A 20421-nucleotide genomic window follows, 5' to 3' on the forward strand; every position below is an offset into this window, starting at 1 on the left:
GAGATGCTCAATCTTCCAAAGTCCGAGTTGGAGTCGATAAACTCTGAGAAGCGGAAGTCGGAGTCGGTAGATTTTTAACAATTCTGTATGGGAGTTGTTGTTGAAAGACTCCGACGGTGAAGAGGGTCTTTTTGATGAATCGTAGTGAAGTAGGAGTTCTGAGAAGCTTAAGTTGGAGTCGGAGTCAACAAATTCTATGAAACTGGAGTTGGAGTGGAGTTGACAATTTTGACAATTTGGACAATTTTGACAATTTGGACAATTTTGACAGTTTTGACAATTTTGACAATTTGGACAATTTTGACAATTTTGACAGTTTTGACATTTTTGACAGTTTTGACATTTTTGACAGTTTTGACATTTTTGACAGTTTTGACAGTTTTGACAATTTTGACAATTTTGACAATTTTGACAATTTTGACAATTTTGTCAATTTTGTCAATTTTGTCAATTTTGTCAATTTTGACAATTTTGACAATTTTGACAATTTTGACAATTTTGACAATTTTGACAATTTTGACAATTTTGACAATTTTGACAATTTTGACAATTTTGACAATTTTGACAATTTTGTCAATTTTGACAATTTTGACAATTTTGTCAATTTTGTCAATTTTGTCAATTTTGTCAATTTTGTCAATTTTGACAATTTTGACAATTTTGACAATTTTGACAATTTTGACAATTTTGACAATTTTGACAATTTTGACAATTTTGACAATTTTGACAATTTTGACAATTTTGACAATTTTGACAATTTTGACAATTTTGACAATTTTGACAATTTTGACAATTTTGACAATTTTGACAATTTTGACAATTTTGACAATTTTGACAATTTTGACAATTTTGACAATTTTGACAATTTTGACAATTTTGACAATTTTGACAATTTTGACAATTTTGACAATTTTGACAATTTTGACAAGTTTGACAATTTTGACAATTTTGACAATTTTGACAATTTTGACAATTTTGACAATTTTGACAATTTTGACAATTTTGACAATTTTGACAATTTTGACAATTTTGACAATTTTGACAATTTTGACAATTTTGACAATTTTGACAATTTTCAACAATTTTGTATGGAAGTTGTTGTTGAAGTTGGAGTCGGTGAAGAGGGTCTTTTTGGTAAGCTGAAGTCGAAGTCGGAGTTCTGAGAAGTGGGAGTCGACAAATTCTGAGATACTGCAGTTGAAGTCGGAGTCGGTCAATTTTCAAGAACTTTGTAAAGGAGCTGTTGTTGAAGTCGGAGTCGATAAATCTTCAGAAACCAAAGTTGTCAAGCCTTGACCAAAAAGTCTAAAATGTCAAGACCATTTTTCGGAGTCCCCAATCCAAAATGGGGGCAACCTACCGGCCGACGGCACGGAACGAAGACCCAGGCTCGGTTTGTGCATTTGTTGATTATATTGTTGCATTTCGTGACAATTAATAACCCCTTCGGATATTCGCAACGACCAACTGGTCGGGCAAACCTCTCCCCCTTCTCCACTCCCTCACATGTAGGCCAATTACGTGCGTGTACAACCCTGGATTCTGGACCCGTTCCGCTGTGGACGGTGGTCGAAGGTTTCCTTTTTCCGGGCTTTGTTTGTTTATTGCAAAATGCCGCACCACTCGATGTCGTCTTCTTCGGTTCCTGGTCTGATTTGGAACCCTGGTCCAGAGGACACAGTAAAAGTGCACGTACTGTGGATTTGCGGGGATTCGTTGGATGGTTGGAACTCACTCTCCACTGGATCGCATTCATTTTTCCCAATTGTGAGGGAGGGCGGTAGGAGGTTGGAAACAACAAATGATATCGTCAAATCGGTTCTCGGAAAATCCACCCGACTATCTATCGACGGTTGGATTTACATTGACCGAGAAGCGGGGTGAAACAAATAGTTTCTATAAAATTTTATTGAAAAAAAAGTCATGCAACATGTTAGGAAACAGTCATGCAACAAGTCACGCGACACTTCAAGCTAAAAAAAAGTCACGCGACAAGTCATGCAACAAAGTCAAGTCACGAAACAGTCATGCGACAAGTCATGATACAAATGTCACGTGACTTTTCCTGTAACTTGTCACAACTTTGTCACATGACTTATCGCATGAATTTCTCAAAGTCGAAAGTATGTCCATATTTTGACATTTCCATCTTCTCGAGCAGCTCACAATTGGAAAACTGCTCGTCCTGCTGCACATTCAAATCATTTCTTCATTGTCAACCAATTCACGTCGCTCGTCGTCGTCATCGTCCTCGAAACCACAAAGTGTTACCACTGCTGCTGTACAACAACAAAGTGTGAGAGTGTAAATCAACTCCCAGGATTCCATCAGGCAGGCCGGGAACGATTGATGCAATCCATGTTGCCCTTTCCAATACCCTCAAATTGGGGACCAGCAGCTCGAAAAACCACACAAATATGCAAATGGCAAAATATGGCAAACAGATTGAATTAAAAGCAGGAATTTCCACAGGACGACACGCAATATGACGCTCTGACGGTGATTGGCTTCCTCCGGAATGACAAACGAACTTCGTTGCGGAGAGTTATAATTACAATGTTTTCTTGCAGGGCAGATTATGGTTGTCGTGCAACGTGTTAATTTGTAACGCGTGCTGATGCAACATAGCAAGTTGTTGCATGCATCGACAATTTTTGTAACAACACAAAATTATTTTTTTTGTAATTGTCATTTTCTATGATTTTTTGTAATTTTTCTGTAATTTTTCTGTATTTTTTTTGTATTTTTTCTGTAATTTTTCTGTAATTTTTCTGTAATTTTTCTGTAATTTTTCTGTAATTTTTTTTGGAATTTTTCTGCAATTTTTCTTTAATTTTTCTGTAATATTTTTGTCATTTATGTCATTTAGGGGAAATCTACCCATTTTAATCCTAATAAGCGGTCGTGTTTGAATGATGCTGGATAATCTAGAGTCTCCCTTGAATTTTACTAAAACCAAGTACACCAACGAGTAGAGCAAGTTTTTGTGAACATTTCTGTTTATTTTCACTTTCACTAAAAGTTATTCTATTTCTTTACCAAGCATTTAACAAAAAAAATTCCCAAGGGTATTCTAATCGAGGCGAATGCATTGGGCCACGCCCATTTTTCTAATATCGGCTTAGTTCTTTTTTCTTCCAACACTCTGTCGAGTGTTGCCATTTGCGCTGACAGTTCAAACGAACACTCACGAAAAGTGGCATTTATAGGGAAAGTTTCCTGGCATCGCTGGCTGTGCTGCTGGTGGTGTTGACGGCCAGCCTTTGTTCTTTTTTGCCTTCGTCTCTCGCTCGGTTTTCTTCAGCCTTCGAGTGGAATGCAAAGTGAAAATTGAAACGTCAAACGACTTGGCGCGTTTGTTTTTTTGATGGCGCTTGCTAATTTATTACATTTTTCGGGATTATTCTTCAAGTTGGTGCCTTACTAATGATCAAAAGAACATGTTGCCGGTAGTTGGAAGCAATTTCATATCTTAAGCGCCGTGAAAAAGTAAGCCAAAGGGAAAAGTTAATTTTGGCGATATTCATTAAGCGTTTGAGGGATTCTCGTGTGTGTCACTGTGTGTGCCAACAAAATGATGAGAAGTGGTCTCGCAAAATACAAATTATGATCAAAAGTGCATTAAATGTGATCTTTTTGGCCAGTAAGTGGCATACATTTGCGTGCTTACTCGAGGCGGTGCTGTTGCTGGTAAGTTTATAGCCCAAATAGTATTTTTGGAGCTTTAATCGAGCATCAAACTCTCCATATGACGAAGATAGGTGTTTGATTGGAAAGGGTAGATTTCCCCTATGTCATTTTTGTCATTTTTGTCATTTTTGTCATTTTTGTCATTTTTGTCATTTTTGTCATTTTTATCATTTTTATCATTTTTATCATTTTTATCATTTTTATCATTTTTATCATTTTTATCATTTTTGTCATTTTTGTCATTTTTGTCAATTTTGTCATTTTTGTCATTTTTGTCATTTTTATCATTTTTATCATTTTTATCATTTTTATCATTTTTATCATTTTTATCATTTTTATCATTTTTATCATTTTTATCATTTTTATCATTGTTATCATTTTTATCATTTTTGTCATTTTTGTCATTTTTGTCAGTTTTGTCATTTTTGTCATTTTTGTCATTTTTGTCATTTTTGTCATTTTTGTCATTTTTGTCATTTTTGTCATTTTTGTCATTTTTGTCATTTTTGTCATTTTTGTCATTTTTGTCATTTTTGTCATTTTTGTCATTTTTGTCATTTTTGTCATTTTTGTCATTTTTGTCATTTTTGTCATTTGACAAATTGAGACGAATTTGAAAATTGAGACAAATTTGAAAATTTTGACAATTTTGGCAACTTTGACAATGTTGACAATTTTGACAATTTTGACAATTTTGTCAATTTTGACAATTTTGACAATTTTGACAATTTTGACAATTTTGACAATTTTGACAATTTTGACAATTTTGACAATTTTGACAATTTTGACAATTTTGACAATTTTGTTAATTTTGACAATTTTGACAATTTTTGACAATTTTGACAATTTTGACAATTTTGACAATTTTGACAATTTTGACAATTTTGACAATTTTGACAATTTTGACAATTTTGACAATTTTGACAATTTTGACAATTTTGACAATTTTGACAATTTTGACAATTTTGACAATTTTGACAACTGTTTCAAAGCACCTTCCGACACAACTTCGACAAGATCCGTCAAAATCCTGATTCGACAAACGTTTTCCCCTTTTGCCGAAGAAAAGAACACAAGTCCCTCTGATTGGCTCACACACACACACGTGTGAGAGATGCAAATTGTGCCTGATGAGGTTTGTCTGGCAGAGTTTGCATTCTTCGGAATCCGCGACAACAACGGGTGCGTTCCGCGACCTCCTTTCGAAAGGGTTAATAGTCTTGCCTGACGATGGCGCTTTGTTCCGCCCAAAAGGGTTTCGGAAGTGGAAAATTTAGAGTTCTTTCCCCATCCTGAACGTACACATGCAACGAACTCTCTGTCTACGTGACATCTGTTTGGCAAGAGAGTCGCACCTCAATCAAATCCCCGAAATCCCGGAAACCTGGCAAAGACATGCCACAAGATGACGAGGACGGTTGGGTTTTACCGGCGGCGCGTGTTTACTAACCACATTTACCTCCGTGTGTCCTTGTGTGTGACAGGTTTTTGGGATTCGGAGTGCGATTTGGTAGAGGAAAAATTTACACAGGCAAATAAGCTCGCATGGTCCTCTCTTGTTATCGCATTTTTGGCGAACTAAACGATGAACAGACAATTGACGGCCAGAATTCGAAGTTTTGATTGGTTTAGTTCATTTAAATTAAGAGAAACACAGTTCAGAAAAATGTTTCGTGAAGAATCATGCAACAAAGTAACATGTTGCAGATGAACATGTTACAAAGAAACGTGTTGCAGAGTAACGTGTCACAGAGAAACATGCAACAGAGAAAAGTGTTGCAGAGCAACATGCTACAAAGAAACATGTCGCAGATGAACATGCAACAGAGACAAATGTTGCAGATCAACATGCAACAAAGAAAAAATGTTGCAACATGTTTTTTTGCAATTTTAACCAAAAAAGCAACTGTTTTAACACTTCTTACGATTCAAAAGGTGGAATTTTCCATTTTCAAGGCAAACTTGCAAAAATCCAGCATAAATTGTCACCCCTAAAGAAATCATCACAAAACAATTACCCTCAACATCGGTCACTCGTTTTTCGCATAACATGCCAATATAATTCGCTACCAGTCTTGAGAAAATTCCCGCGCGATTAAGCTTTAAACGTTTTATCTGGGCAATTATTCCACCCACCACCTTCAAATAACAAAAAAAAACGAAGCAAAATGCATTCTTGATGACAACTTGAAACACGACGGTGATGACGGCGACACCGATGAGAATCGTCACATGAATTTTAAAGAACATAATATAAAGTTTGAAGGTTAAGCTCACGCGAGCTGAAACCATAAATTAAGTCAGACTTTAGACTCTGCTTAGTTACAGTGCTTTTTGTGGTTTAATTACATCGATTTGTGCTGTGTGACACCACCGGCAGCTTTTACTGGCTTCGCCAGGGTCGATTTGAACTTGACAAAGCTTTGTCACCACAAGTCGTTTAGACTCAAGATTGTTCGAAACTAATTGCTTTGTGGTGTACAGCAAACTTCTCCCCAAACAAAAAATCGTCACATTTTTTTCAATTAGTTCATATCCTCTCTTGACTCTCTTGAGTTAAGGAAAGGGAAAACGATGCAATTAATTACACATTGTTACTCGCGTTGGCAGAAGGGGGAGATTCGCTTGAACAGGTTTAAAACCTTGATGAAGACGTCTTTCTAAAGTTGCAAAGGTCTGCGACAAAGTTGAGCGAGGACGAACGAACAAAAAAAAACCGCGAAAGTTTGATGGAAATTAAAATAGTGTGTGTCCGAAAAAACTGGGCAAAAAATGCAAGGAATGTCTTACCGTAATAGTGCGAGAGGACAAGAACAAGATAATCTGTGCAGATTTTTTTTGCTAATTAACTTTTAAAAGCATTTCACGGTTGTGAAGCATTTTTTAGGGGGAAAGAAGTGCCAAGAATAGGGTTGTCTCAAAGGATGTGTTAAATGTTATGGGATATTTTTCAATTATTTATTGCATTGTTCTTCAAATTCAAATATTTCCAAGAATTTTTCACTGACAAAAAGGAAAATTTTATTTGTTTTTATTACACAAAGTAAAAAATATGTAAATTTGTTTTTTATTATGTGAAATATTACATCAACTTAAACGGAAATAGTGGCAAAACACTGAAACAGTTGTGAATTTACACATTTTTAGTGGTAACATTACACATTGTTCTGACATAAAATGTACTGATTCCCAGATATAATATTACCATGATTCTTTTACTGTGCATTCAAGTGATTTTTCAGACAACTTTTATAAATTTTTGTTGAAAAATTCAAACTTACATTTCTATGCCTTCTAAAAATGAAAAAAAATCCCAACTGCATTGTGAAACTACATTTTTTTTTCTGTCAGTCGCATTACGAAATGGCTCACTTTGCATCACAAAATGACCCTTAATTTTCTCAAAATTGATTTAAAATTTTCAAATCTAAAGTGGCGGCAAAAATGTTTGATACGAAAAAAAACCTTCGGATAATATTTTTGAATTTCCAATCAATTGTTTCTTAATTGTAAAAAGTTTCATCAAATATGCTTGGTGCAAATGGTCTAAAAGGAAAAAATGAAAACAAATTTTTAATGTTTTCTACACAGTATAAAATTGCGTAAATTTCGAAGCTGTAATTTCAGAAAGTTGAATTTTACCTCTTTATTGATGTAATTTTACCTCAATTTAGACTGAAAAAGAGTCATTACACCAGAAAAGCATAAGCATAAGCATAAGCATAGGTGCCCACCCGCAGTTGCTACTCCGTTATTGACCAGGACCTCCAGAAGTTACATCCACGAGCCGTGGAAGATGAGTGGGTGCTATCTTTCCTCGCTTCGCAACTTCTCAAAGGCCCCTATCATGCTGATCAATACCGGCGCCGGCCACGACCAGTGGTAGGGTCACGGGGAAGTGGATGGGAATGTTAGTCCGATACTTGAGTGATAGAGACCGCCCAATCGACTGCTTCTCCGACAAAGTATCACATGAGTTTTGAGGGGGTTAGTAGATGGGTATGAGGTCAGGATTCACGAGTGGCAGTGATGTGACCATGAGCATTTTGTTTATCGGTTGAAAATTTTAAATCTCAGGCAGCCGGCTGCGGAAAGATAATAAAATGATTATTAAAAAAAAATTTAATCGAACGCGTGCCAACCGAGCAGTATTGCTATGGGCAGGACTTTTCAGTAAATTTTTAATGTTTGTACAATTTAGATGACGCGATCAATGAATTTAAACGTAAAGAAAACAAGACACCACGTAACCGATTGTAATGAAATTAAAACAATAACTTAAACGAACTAAACCGGCGGCGTGCCTCCCAATCAACGTGTCATTACACCAGAAAAGTGTTAAAATTACCCATTTTGAGAGGTAAAATTACACATTTTTTCTGACATAAAAGATGTACCCCTTCCCATATGTAATATTACCATGATTTTTTTTCTGGGTATTCTTGAGAAAACAGTTGATGTTTGTAAAATTTCATGACTTTTTTATTGTATAAGCAACAAATTCAAGAATATTTTGATTAAAAAATGATAGCATGACTGAATTGCCAATTTTGGAACAGATTTTCTGCAAGATTTTGCAGTTTTTTTTTCAGTTTTGATCAAAAAGAATCAGATTTTCGCGGATCTTTATTTTTGTTGGCATTATTCCACGTACGAGCTCTTCAGTGAAAATATGAGGTCAAAAATTAAATATCCAAAAATTTACTTCTGTCTAATTTAAGTATTCATCTTTTCATGATTCGTTACTGGAATATTGTTTTTCAATGAAAATCATTATTACGAATTATGTTGATGATGTCAATTTTGGAAAAAAGTAAGCTCAAAAATATTAACTGAAATTCATTTGCTTATTATGTAAATCATTTGCTAAAATTCGACCTTTTTCTATTCGACCTAATGTCCATTTCCCCTTTTTATACTTTTTATATCGAATATCGTAAAAATAGCTTTCTTATTAAAATTTTCCTTCTATTTTTCGAAAAATATGAAACTACTAAAAATACAAATAAGTAGAATGCATTCAGGTATAAGTAGAACTATTTTCAGGCCAAAATAAAAAAAAATATTACAGAAGCGTCTATCATTTCATGAAACAAATCAAATTGAAAGCTTCTAAAACAAAAACTAGATTTAAATACATTGCTAAAGTTTTTAAAATGTAACAAACGGATTTATGCCAAAAGGTCGAAAAACAAAAGGTCGAAAATCTTTTTTTTTTTATTTGAGCATTATGTCTCAGTTACACAATTGTCTAACGGAAACAACACTAAACTCTTTTTTTTTTGCCAAAAATGCTTTAAAAAATATAAAAATAAGAGGATGAATAGTTTTAAAGATTATAAAATTCACAAAAAAAAATTAAAGCAATTTGTCATGAGACTGTTTAGACGTTTAGAGAACTGATAATGTTTGAAAATATTAAAAATCTCACAAAAATAATTGTAAAAAATTAACTTTGTGTGAAATTTTAAGAAATTTTAAAACAAAAAAGTCAGATTTGTGTAAAAAAATGACAGAATGAAAAATCTCTAAAAAAACTAAAATAACTCCAAATTAGTTTAGAAAGCAGATTTTGAAAAGAAAATTTAACATATATAATATATACAGATTTATAAATTCAAACTTTTCTTTACAACTGATTGGAATAAATGCTTATGTTTAAGAAAAATGTAAATTTTCGCAAAATATTACAAAAAAAAAATCTTTTAGTCACATTTTGTCCTTGCGACCATTTGTCTTTCGACCTTTTATTCATCCGGAATAATCATTTTGAGTTCAAATAAGGTATAAAAAATGTAGCATTATTTTTTTTTGTTTTCTTATATTTTTTTAATAAAGATTTACAAATAATAAATGGACTTACAGACTCAGGTTCAAAGGATTTGTTTTTCAACACATTTTTTTTTAAATTATGGAAGAAAGAGATAATGGAAGAGAGAGAGACAGAGAATGTAAGAAAATATATTAAGATATTTTTTGCAATTGAAAAAAAAAAACAAATGAACAAAATGTTATGAAAAAAACCGTATATTCAAATAAAATAAGAGAACAGAAAAGAGAGAGAGAGAGAGAGAGAGAGAGAGAGAGAGAGAGAGAGAGAGAGAGAGAGAGAGAGAGAGAGAGAGAGTTTTCGTTTTCAATTAAAAACATCTCTAAGTATCAAAAAGCAAATTGTTTATTGATTGACAAACAAACCTAACACTTCCATTGTTTAATTTTATTTTTAAATAATCCACAAAAAATGCAATACTAGTCAAATTTAAATTTAACATTCCAAGAATTCAATATTACGCTCATTTAAAATGTTAGTCTTGATTCCAAAATATTCATAATATATGTTTATTATGTTTTATTTTTTAAACATTGTAAATTGGATCATAAGTTGCTGAGATATTGGCATTAGAAACATTTTCTAATGCCAATATCTCAGCAACTTATGATCCAATTTACAATGTTTAAAATAAAAAAACATAATAAAAATATATGCTTGGATGAGACCTAAAAAACTTTTTCTTTTCTTTTTTTCTTGTTTCTTTTTCTTTTCTTTGCTGTATTTCAGCAAGCAGAGGTCCAATGTTCAATATCTCTTAAGCAGTTTTTTTTGCAAAATTTGTAAACTTTTCAAAAACATATTTTCAAAAAATAAAATAAGAAAAATATATCTTAAAATCGAAAAACTGGAATTTTTCAGTTAAAATAAAACTTTAAATGACTATATCTTCAAAACGGTGCACACTTTATCGAAGAATCTGTAAAGTACATTTAAATTGCGAACTTGATTTGTCATTAAAAACATAAGTAAAAAAAATTTGACTAAAATTTCTATTTGTTAAAAAATATTTTTTTTCAAAAATCCATAAAACGGCTGTAATGTTTATGGTTATGGCTCAGAAGGTGCCTGTTTTGTCACCTAAAAAATAAAATAAAAAATTAAAATAAACGATTTTGGGAAATTGAGCCGGGATCCTATTTTTTCTGAATAGTCCTCATCAAAACCTACAACTTTGTCGAAGACATCAAATCGATTCCTTCAATCAATGACATAAAATGGCTTCTTTAGTTGTAGGGAAGGTCCCCACAAAATTTGAGCCAAATAAAACGATACAAAATATAAAAATTGTCGAAACCAACCGATTGTGAAAAATTTGCACATCCTCAAAGATAATAAAAATACAGCACAAAAAAAAGTCAAGATCCCAAAGGATAAAACACTCTCCACCACCGCGGTGGCCATCACGGTAATGGATTGACACAAAAGAAGTGTGTTTTTTCTCATCACTTCTTTTAGAAGAAAAAAATCCCACAAAGAACACCCCCTCCCAGCTAATTCGATAATATATTCATGGAGGAAACAATTCAATTGGTTCCGCAGCAGCTCCGTGGTCATGTCTCACTTTGCCTCAGAGTCAGTCCGGGCCAACTCAATTTCCCCTTAAGCCTTAAGGTGACATTCCACTGCCGCACACAAAGACAATGTTGCAGATTTGCATTTTTTTTTTCCTTCCCTCTCTTATCAAACTCTCTTTCTTCAATCGTGATCGTGGAATGAAACGTGGAAAAAGTGCGCACTCTTTTTCTGCTCGAACAAGTTTTTTTTTCTGACACCGGTGTCAAATATTGCATGTAAAGCGGGTCGAAAGTTTGGGCGACCCCTCGGAAAAGAAAATAAAGAAGGAAAAAAAACGGTGTGATTTATGACTTAATCTTGTGGGCGCTTTTGTTGAAGGGAAATTTGCTCGTAATTTTCGCTGACAAAGAGTATTAAAAGCTTTGGAAGAGAGCAAAAGTTTGCGGTTGGAAGGTGCGATGGTCAACCTTATGCTAAATAGAGTCAAACACCTTCAAGTTGAAATAAAAAAAATCCTTTGAGATCAAATTACACTCAACAAAAAAGAATCGCAACACTGCCTCCTGTGAGGATTGAACTCACGACCGCTGGTTTACGAGACCAGCGCTCTACCACTGAGCTAAAGAGGCGCGGTTGGGAGAGGAGCCGCCCGGAACGCTAGCGCTGGAGAGGGGCGTGACTCATCCTTGTTCTCGCGAGACTCTGCTTCCAGTCAGTGGTGAAGAAGAAGAGACAGAGAGACGACGAGTTCATCAACACACACACAGCACAGCAGGCGGGTTCTGCGAAACTGCTGGCGACCAGGCGAGCAGAACTAGACTAGCGGCGTGGAATGTGATTTGTGTGATGGTGTGTTGAGCTTTGTGTGATGTGCGAGCTTGGAGGAAGTGTTTGGAGTGTGTGAGAAAAGGAGAAGCTGATTTAGGGATCTTTTCCTTATGAGTGTGTTGAAATTACATCAATATTTGGACTTATTTTGAAACAAATTTCGTAACTTTGTAGTAAATGAAGATTTTTTTTTAATTTTTGGCAAAACTGGAAAATTCATAAGTTGTCAAAAAGGGACAATTTTCAAAGATTTTCTAACGCTTTTTTTTTGCAGAAATCATTCACAGTGGTAATTTAATACTCGCTTACTTTTTGAGAAGGTACTATGTAAATAAGAAAACCGATGACGCATTGGCAGTTCTGTCAAAAAATAATCTGGAAGCCTTGACCAACGTAAATACTTCTTAAATGAAATCAGAGGTAATTCATAAATCATTCCCTTTATATAAAGTGACGCAAATAAGTAACTTTTGTCAAAACATTTGACTATGTTCAATTATGCATATTTGCCCTTTTTGAATGAATTTTCTGATTAAAAAAAACGAAACCATCTATTTTCAAATTGAACATGTAAATTTAATCTTTTACGGAAAACTTATGTTCTCAAAAATAAAACAGACACTATTTTTAATATTTTTTTGTAGATTAAAAAAGGTACAAAAGACAGACTCAATTATCCGAATTTTCGATTATCCGAAGGTTTGTATAGGACTTTTTTTTTCGTTTTTTTCGTCAAATTTGAATGGTTGATTGCATATTCAAATAAAAATTGCTTTTTTCAATATATCATTATCGCCATTCTGGCCGCCATCTTGGATTAAAAAATTCAAAATTCTGTGGTCTTAAAACCTTTTTGTTAGCAGATTTTATTTTTGTCTGTCCCGTTCGTACTAATTTTATTTCTATATCAAAAAAAAAATTACAAACGGGTTTTCTGAAAAAAAGGAAAGAAAAAACATTTTGAAATTAAAAATGTGTGTCTTAATTAAAAACTGTACAAAAACAACCTGTTTTCTTTAAATATTTTGAAATTATATTTTTTATTTTCAATTCTTTTAAAAAAGTTGCACTGATATTTTTGCGTGATAAAGACAAATAAAAGCAATTCTCCACCATCACTAGAAATTAAATTTATGAAGAAATGTTTTATTCCAAATAAAAAAAAAAGCCGAAATGCGGTCGATTTCGTAGAGAGTTCCTCAAAAGTAAGTTTTGATCATGTAATAATTTTAACTAACTTTTATGACGTAACGTAATGGCGTAAAAAATGAAAAATAAAACAGAATGTGAATAAGAATTGTGACAACTTTTAAAATTAAATTTACAAATTGAACCTGTTTTAACAAAAATAAATTTTTATCAAGAGAGTAAGAGATAATAAAAATATATATATTTTTCTTTTTTTTGTTTTTAGGAGAAAATAAATAACAATAATTTAGTTTGAAAATTGACAAAAATATTAATTTTTGTAAAATTTCGATGCACAGTAACGCAATTATTATTATTATTATTTTAGTCAAAACTTTTGTTGTAAATTTATGGTAGTGAGACAACTGAACGGACACTTTATTCATTGAAATGTCGAAACCATGGCAAGTTATTTTAATTTTCAACTCGAATTTTCGGATAAGGCCAATGCAAATTTTATTTCAAGTTTTTGCCCCCCCTTCAAAATGTTGTCAAGAAATCAAAAAATATTATGTATTGCCAAAAATTTTAATTTATCATGAAAAAAAAAATGTAAAAAAACTTGCAAACAACAATCCAGCATTGATTTATTTTTCACTTCGGATAATCGAATCACGGAAACAAATTTTAGCCAGGATCAACTGCGTAGAATTTTTAAATCCAAGATGGAATACATTTCATAAGGTGTTTTGAACGCATTTTCAATCAAATATAATATTTTTACTTTTTTTTTAATTTTTGGAGTACGGATCAGAAAAGACGTGAAATTTTAGGAAAAACAAGTCAATATACGTTTTAATTGATATTTAGCAAATTGTAATGATGACATAGATTGTTGTCAAACGATCGGGGTCCATTTTTGGTTTGACTTCCTCTTTACACGGAGCTCACACACACACTACCATACGTTTTGATAGTGTGAGTGAGCTCCGTGTTAAAAGTGACAGTTCGTCACTTTTCCGTTTGACTTTTCCAAAACAAAAAAATTACCACAAACCGGGATTTCTGGTTTTTCTCAAAAAAAAAATCCTTGAAATATAAAATTTGAGTTTTTATGCATTTCGCTTACACTCACCTTTTTAGTAGAAATAATGTTTTTTACAAAGTATTCTTTGTGCAATGCTTACCTGAAAAGATAGAAAAAATGTGTTATTGTTAAACGTTAAACAATTTAAATTGTTTAAAGTAATATAAATTTAAAACTCTTGAAGAAGTATTTTTTTGTATTATTTATTTGAATAAAAACGAATGCATTACACTTTCATATTTTGTGATGATAAAGTAAGTTTTAAATTTTAAGTACTTAATTTATCAAAAGTTTAAAACATAACTCTAATTTGCATAATGCAGGGTTGTTACGGAAAAGTCGAAAAAAAAATCCGCGCCAGATCCGCGCCGACCCCAAAACCCAATCCGCGCGAAATCCGCTCCATATAAAAAAAAATCTTGACAAACATAATGAATAAAATTTTAAACGAAAAAAGAATAATACAGAAAGCATTACTGATCCGTTGATCAGTTGTGGATTCATATCCCACCTGCACCAAGTGGAACCTTTTCTGCCATTTCTGAAACAATATTAGCATTTTTTGTAGCACTTAAAATATCGGAAATTCAGGAAAAAAATTTAAATTCAAAAATTAAAAAAAATTTAAACCCTAAAATAAATTACCAAATTATAAAATCGAGGGATTTTGTACTTGATAATTCTCACCAAAATTTTACTCTGGAAAATCGAAACACGAAATTTATTTTATTTTCTTCTCTAAATTTCTCTAAACTAAAATATGACTCCGAAAATGATTCGAACTAAGAAAATGGCAAAAAATAACAATAATTTAATAATTTAATGATTTAATAATATAATTATTTAATAATTTAATAATTCAATAATTTAATAATTTAATAATTTAATAATTTAATAATTTAATAATTTAATAACTTAATAATTTAATAATTTAATAATTTAATAATTTAATAATTTAATAATTTAATAATTTAATAATTTAATAATTTAATAATTTAATAATTTAATAATTTAATAATTTAATAATTTAATAATTTAATAATTTAATAATTTAAAAATTTAATTATTCAATAATTTAATATAATTTAATAATTTAATAATTTAATAATTTAATAATTTAATAATTTAATAATTTAATAATTTAATAATTTAATAATTTAATAATTTAATAATTTAATAATTTAATAATTTAATAATTTAATAATTTAATAATTTAATAATTTAATAATTTAATAATTTAATAATTTAATAATTTAATAATTTAATAATTTAATAATTTAATAATTTAATAATTTAATAATTTAATAATTTAATAATTTAATAATTTAATAATTTAATAATTTAATAATTTAATAATTTAATAATTTAATAATTTAATAATTTAATAATTTAATAATTTAATAATTTAATAATTTAATAATTTAATAATTTAATAATTTAATAGTTTAATAATTTAATAATTTAATAATTTAATAATTTAATAATTTAATAATTTAATAATTTAATAATTTAATAATTTAATAATTTAATAATTAAATAATTTAATAATTTAATAATTTAAAAATTTAATAATTCAATAATTTAATAATTTAAAAATTTAATAATTTAATAACTTAATAATTTAATAATTTAATAACTTAATAATTTAGTAATTTAGTAATTTGATAATTTGATAATTTAAAAATTTAATAAATAAATAATTAAATAGTTTTATAATTTAATAACTAAAGAACTTTATTAAAAAATTAAGAATTTAAGAATTAAAAAAAATCCATGTTATTTTTTTTGTAATTTTTCAATGTGAGAATTCATATTTCTTTTTGCGTTTTTGAGTCTGCAATTTTTGGCAATTTAAATTTATGAATTCTATTTTTTTTTGTTTAATTGAATATGTAAATTCTGAAATTTTCAATTTTCGACGGCGATTTTAGCAGATTGCTAAGTGGATTTCGTCATGTTTTGATAATTGAGAGTAGAACCAATTCTACCTAAATCAGAGTGGCAACAGAATCTTTCAATTTTTAATAAACCACAAATTTTAAAATTTAAATGTAAGATTGAAAAAACTTAAAAAATCTAAAAAGGTCTAAAGCTTTTTGAAATTCTGTAATTTTTTGAATTTTGTAATTTTGAACTTGTAATTAATATGCTCGCTTAATATTTATTGTTTGCTGAATTAAAAAATGCATTGGAAACTTTTAAACCCTGTACCGATCTAAAAAAAAATTTAAGGGTTAAATCCAATCCGAAACATACCCTAAGAATCATTTATGTACATCCTTAGGTTAAAATCTTTGGAAAAAGTTTAAAATATGAGTCAGAAGATAAAAATTAAATGTATCATGTGAATTATTATAGAAAAATATTTAAACCAGGTCAGTAAATGTTAACAAAAATTATGAGTTGTAATGTTATGTAAAATTTATATAAGAAATCTCAATACATTTTTAAAAATAAACGCTCCTTCAAGATTATTTTGAAGATTCGTATTAAGTAAAAAAAATGAATAATTTTCAGAAGAAAATTTTCTTCATTTACAACTTCTTAGAAATTGATGTTTTTGCACTCAAAGAAAAAGATTGAATTTATTTAATTGCTTATAATATTTTCCTTTGTAACTTGAAAGAAATTCTATCGTTCTCAATTAGGGTAGAGTAGTCATCAATGAGACACGGGGAACAATGATAAAATGGCTCTAACAAGTCGCAGTTTCAACCAATCAGGCTCATATTTGGGGGAAAGGTGTGTCTACTGGATACACGTCTGCCATTATAGTGACTTTGGTTATGGACGCTCCCTTGAAGAGTTATTCATACATGTTTGATTCTGGGGTGTAAAAGTAAATTATGGACAAAAATTACTTTTTCGCTCGTAGGCTGCCATTAACACCAAAACTAACATTTCTTCAAATTTCTTTCGACGTTCCATAGGGATTGAGTTGGGCTACAATGTCCTTTCATTGGGTTTGGCCAAAATTTGGAATATACCCAGTATCCAGGACTGTCTCATTGTTCCCCACTCATTTCAGCTCATGGGTAACAATGAGACACTTTGATTTTTCTTCATTAAACTTTTCAAAATCTATGTAAATCTTTCAAAACATGAATTAAAAGTGATTTTTGGCATATTTATAGAGTTTTAACTTCAATTAACCAAAAATACAAAGTTATTTGGTATAAATATACGAATTTTACAAAATTTAAATACTTTTTAGTATAACTTTTGTTACTTAAAGTTTCATGTTGGCAAAATTGCTCTAAAATGTTCAAGGCAAGTTACCTGCAATGGAACAATACAAAAACATGATGTTTTACTAGAAAAATCTTGATTTTCGTAGCGTGTCTCATTGTTCCCCAGCTGTCTCATTGTTCCTGCCAAGTGCGTCTACAATGAGACAGTTGAATTACTCTGGCTGTAGATGTCGGATCGATCTCATATTTTGGTCAATGTTAGAACACATTAAAAGAATGATAATGCAACAAAAAGCTCACTAAAACATGCTGATGAAAAAATGAGAAAAAACTTTGAAAGTTGAAAACCAAAAGTGTCTCATTGATGACTACCCTACCCTATTTGATTAATGGAAATTGCTATCCGCGCGAAATCCGCGCCTGAACAAAATTAGCTAGCAAATCCGCGCCAGTTCCGCGCGATACGCGCCATCCGCGCCATCCGCGCGATCCGCGCCGTCCGTAACAACCCTGATAATGTAATTAAAATCACAAAAAAATATTTTTTAATATATTTTATGAATCTGGAAATTAATGTCGTGAAATTTTGGATGGATTCACGCAACTTTAACTTTATTCATATTATACAGTCCAGACTCGATTATCCGAAGGCCTTGGCAAAATTCCACGTCGGATAATCGAATCACATTTTTTTTTCATTGTCCTTTGGGGTCGTGCATAAACCACGTGGCCTTTTTTTTTTGGGAATTTTTGACCCCCCCCTACCCCCCCATGGTTTTTCGTGGTTTCTCGCCAACCCCCCCCCCCCCCCTTATGGCCACGTGGCTTATTTCTCTGAAAAATTAAAAAAAAACTTGTTGAATTCAAAAATTAAATTTACAATGCATTTGTCTGCATCAATGTGACCTCCTTTTTTCACTAAATACATTTATTTTACAGTATACAATTTAATTGTAATGTTACAGAAAAAAAAGATTATCAAAACTAAGTTTTTTTTCTTCTCAATTCCCTATCAAACAAGAAATTTGAGAAAAAGTTTGTCGATTACAAACTGGAAACCAAAATTATTTAGTTGCAAGCAATGAAATGCATCTAAAATATAAATGCTTTTAGAGTATGAATTGTGCTCAAAAAATCAAACCAAATAAACGGATAAAAAATATCACATAAACAAGTGAGCAATGATTCCATGTGTCCAAAATAGTAGTTTATGCAACAAGTTGCAAAAAGAGGATTTTTTCAGCACGAGTCGTACATTTATCCAACGAGGTTCACCGAGTTGGATAAATACGAAGAGTGCTGAAAAAATCAAGTTTTGCAACGAGTTCCATACAACATTTTTTGCAATTCCGAAAAACACCCATTGAGTGAAATTTTATGTCAAATTTTCATGTATTTTGTCAATAAATCGTTTGAATCAAAAAAATGTTGAAAAGTGTTACTTTTCGAAACAAGTGCTAAAAAGTTCAACTTTTCAGCACCCATTTCAGTGCTGAAAAGTAGAACTTTTCAGCATTTATTTTGAAAAGTGTTGCTATTCAATTCTGTTATTTTTGGTACAGAAAAGTAGGCTATTTCGTCGTTCAAGAATGACAGGAAAAGTAAGTAGTTTCACGACGGAATTGCAAAAAAGTAATTTTGTACCATTATTTCTCGGATGTGCGACAAAAGGTCAAATGGACCAAAGGTCGAATGCCAAAAGGTCGAAAGACATAAGGCCGAATCGACAAAAGGTCGAAAATGGACAAAAGGTCGATTGGACAAAACGTCGTAAGGATAGAAGGTCGAATGTGAAAAAAAGAAAAAAATAATAATTATTATATAAACTTCTTAAATATTCTTGAAAAACATATTTTCTTACTAACAAATCCGGGTTTTTCTGTGAGTGAGATATTGTGAGTTTGAGAATGGGATAATTCTTTCAAACATGTGCAGTTCTTTGAAATAAAGGCCACTTCTCAATGTTTTTTTTTTATTCTGAAAACAACCTATTCTTGATTGTCATAATATTTTTGTGAATTTTTCTATTCTTTCAAACATGAGCGATTCCTTGAAAAAAAAAATCGCTTCTGAAATATGATGGAAATTTATTTTTATTTCTAACAACAACCTTTTCTTGATTGTTATGATATTTTTGTGAGTTTTTCCATTCTTTCAAACATGAGCAGTTCTTACAAAAAAGGTTGACTTCTAAAATAGTTTTATATTTTTATTAAACAGCTTATTCTTGACTGTCGTAATGTTGTTGTGATTTTTTTCCATTCTTTAAGGTTCTTTAAAAAAGGTTCGACTTCTGAAAATATCATTAAGTTTTTATTTTATTAAAAAACCTGTTCTTGGCTGTCATAATATTTTTGTGAGTTTTTCCATTCCTCAAATAGCAGTTCTTCCAGAAAAATGTTTGACTTCTAAAATATTTTTTATTTTATTTTTAAAACCTATTCTTGACTGTTTACATGATCTCCAAGTATGGAATTTAAGGAGTTTTTTTTTTGTTATTATATATTGTTATACTGATCCTCGGTCCTAACCTGGTCACAGCACCTAAAAGGACCTAATAAAAATAAGTTAAGAAAAAAAAATTCTTGACTGTTGTAATGTTTTTGTCAATTTTGACATTCTTTCTAATATGAGCAGTTCTTATTAAAAACACTACGTTTAAAATATTTTGTAAGTTTTTGATTTATTTATAATAAAAATGGTAGGAATATTTTAGTGACTAATCCAATCTTCCAAATATAAACAGTTAAGAAAAATGAGAAAGTTTTGTTTCTTTAACATTGTTGCAAGTTTTTTTATCCTTTCTCAATCTATCTTTCATGGTCACAAAAATCGATCGCATTAATTTATTATTAAATATGAATTTTTCAAAAAGTTAAATTCGGCAAAGGATTTATCCTTTTTTTTAAATTGAAAACAAAACTAGCTGAAAGATCAGGAAATTCTTTATAATTTTACAATTTTGATCATACTTTTGGTTGCTGAGATATTTAATTGGTTAATTGGTTGAGATATTTATGTTGAAAAAAATGAAAGATGAGTTTTTTAATATTAATAAATATTTCTTATTTATATTGATATATATTGATATATTGATGGCGTTACATTAAAATTTTATTCACGAATACTGCCCATGTTCGCAAAAAAGT

At 30.7% G+C, this 20421-nt stretch overlaps 2 protein-coding genes and 1 non-coding gene across 3 annotated transcripts in view; all 3 read right to left on the reverse strand.

The window, feature by feature from the left end:
• Positions 1-20421, reverse strand: part of LOC120415614 (uncharacterized) — a 349245-nt gene that overhangs the window by 256329 nt on the left and 72495 nt on the right. The gene's annotated exons all lie outside the window — the stretch shown is intronic.
• Positions 1-20421, reverse strand: part of LOC120415618 (uncharacterized) — a 296505-nt gene that overhangs the window by 249549 nt on the left and 26535 nt on the right. The window lies entirely within an intron of this gene.
• Positions 11596-11667, reverse strand: Trnat-cgu (transfer RNA threonine (anticodon CGU)). Its single transcript has one exon. It is a non-coding gene; the product is annotated as a tRNA-Thr (tRNA).

Source organism: Culex pipiens, chromosome 1, assembly GCF_016801865.2.
Source record: "Culex pipiens pallens isolate TS chromosome 1, TS_CPP_V2, whole genome shotgun sequence".
NCBI classification, from domain to species: Eukaryota; Metazoa; Arthropoda; class Insecta; order Diptera; family Culicidae; genus Culex; species Culex pipiens.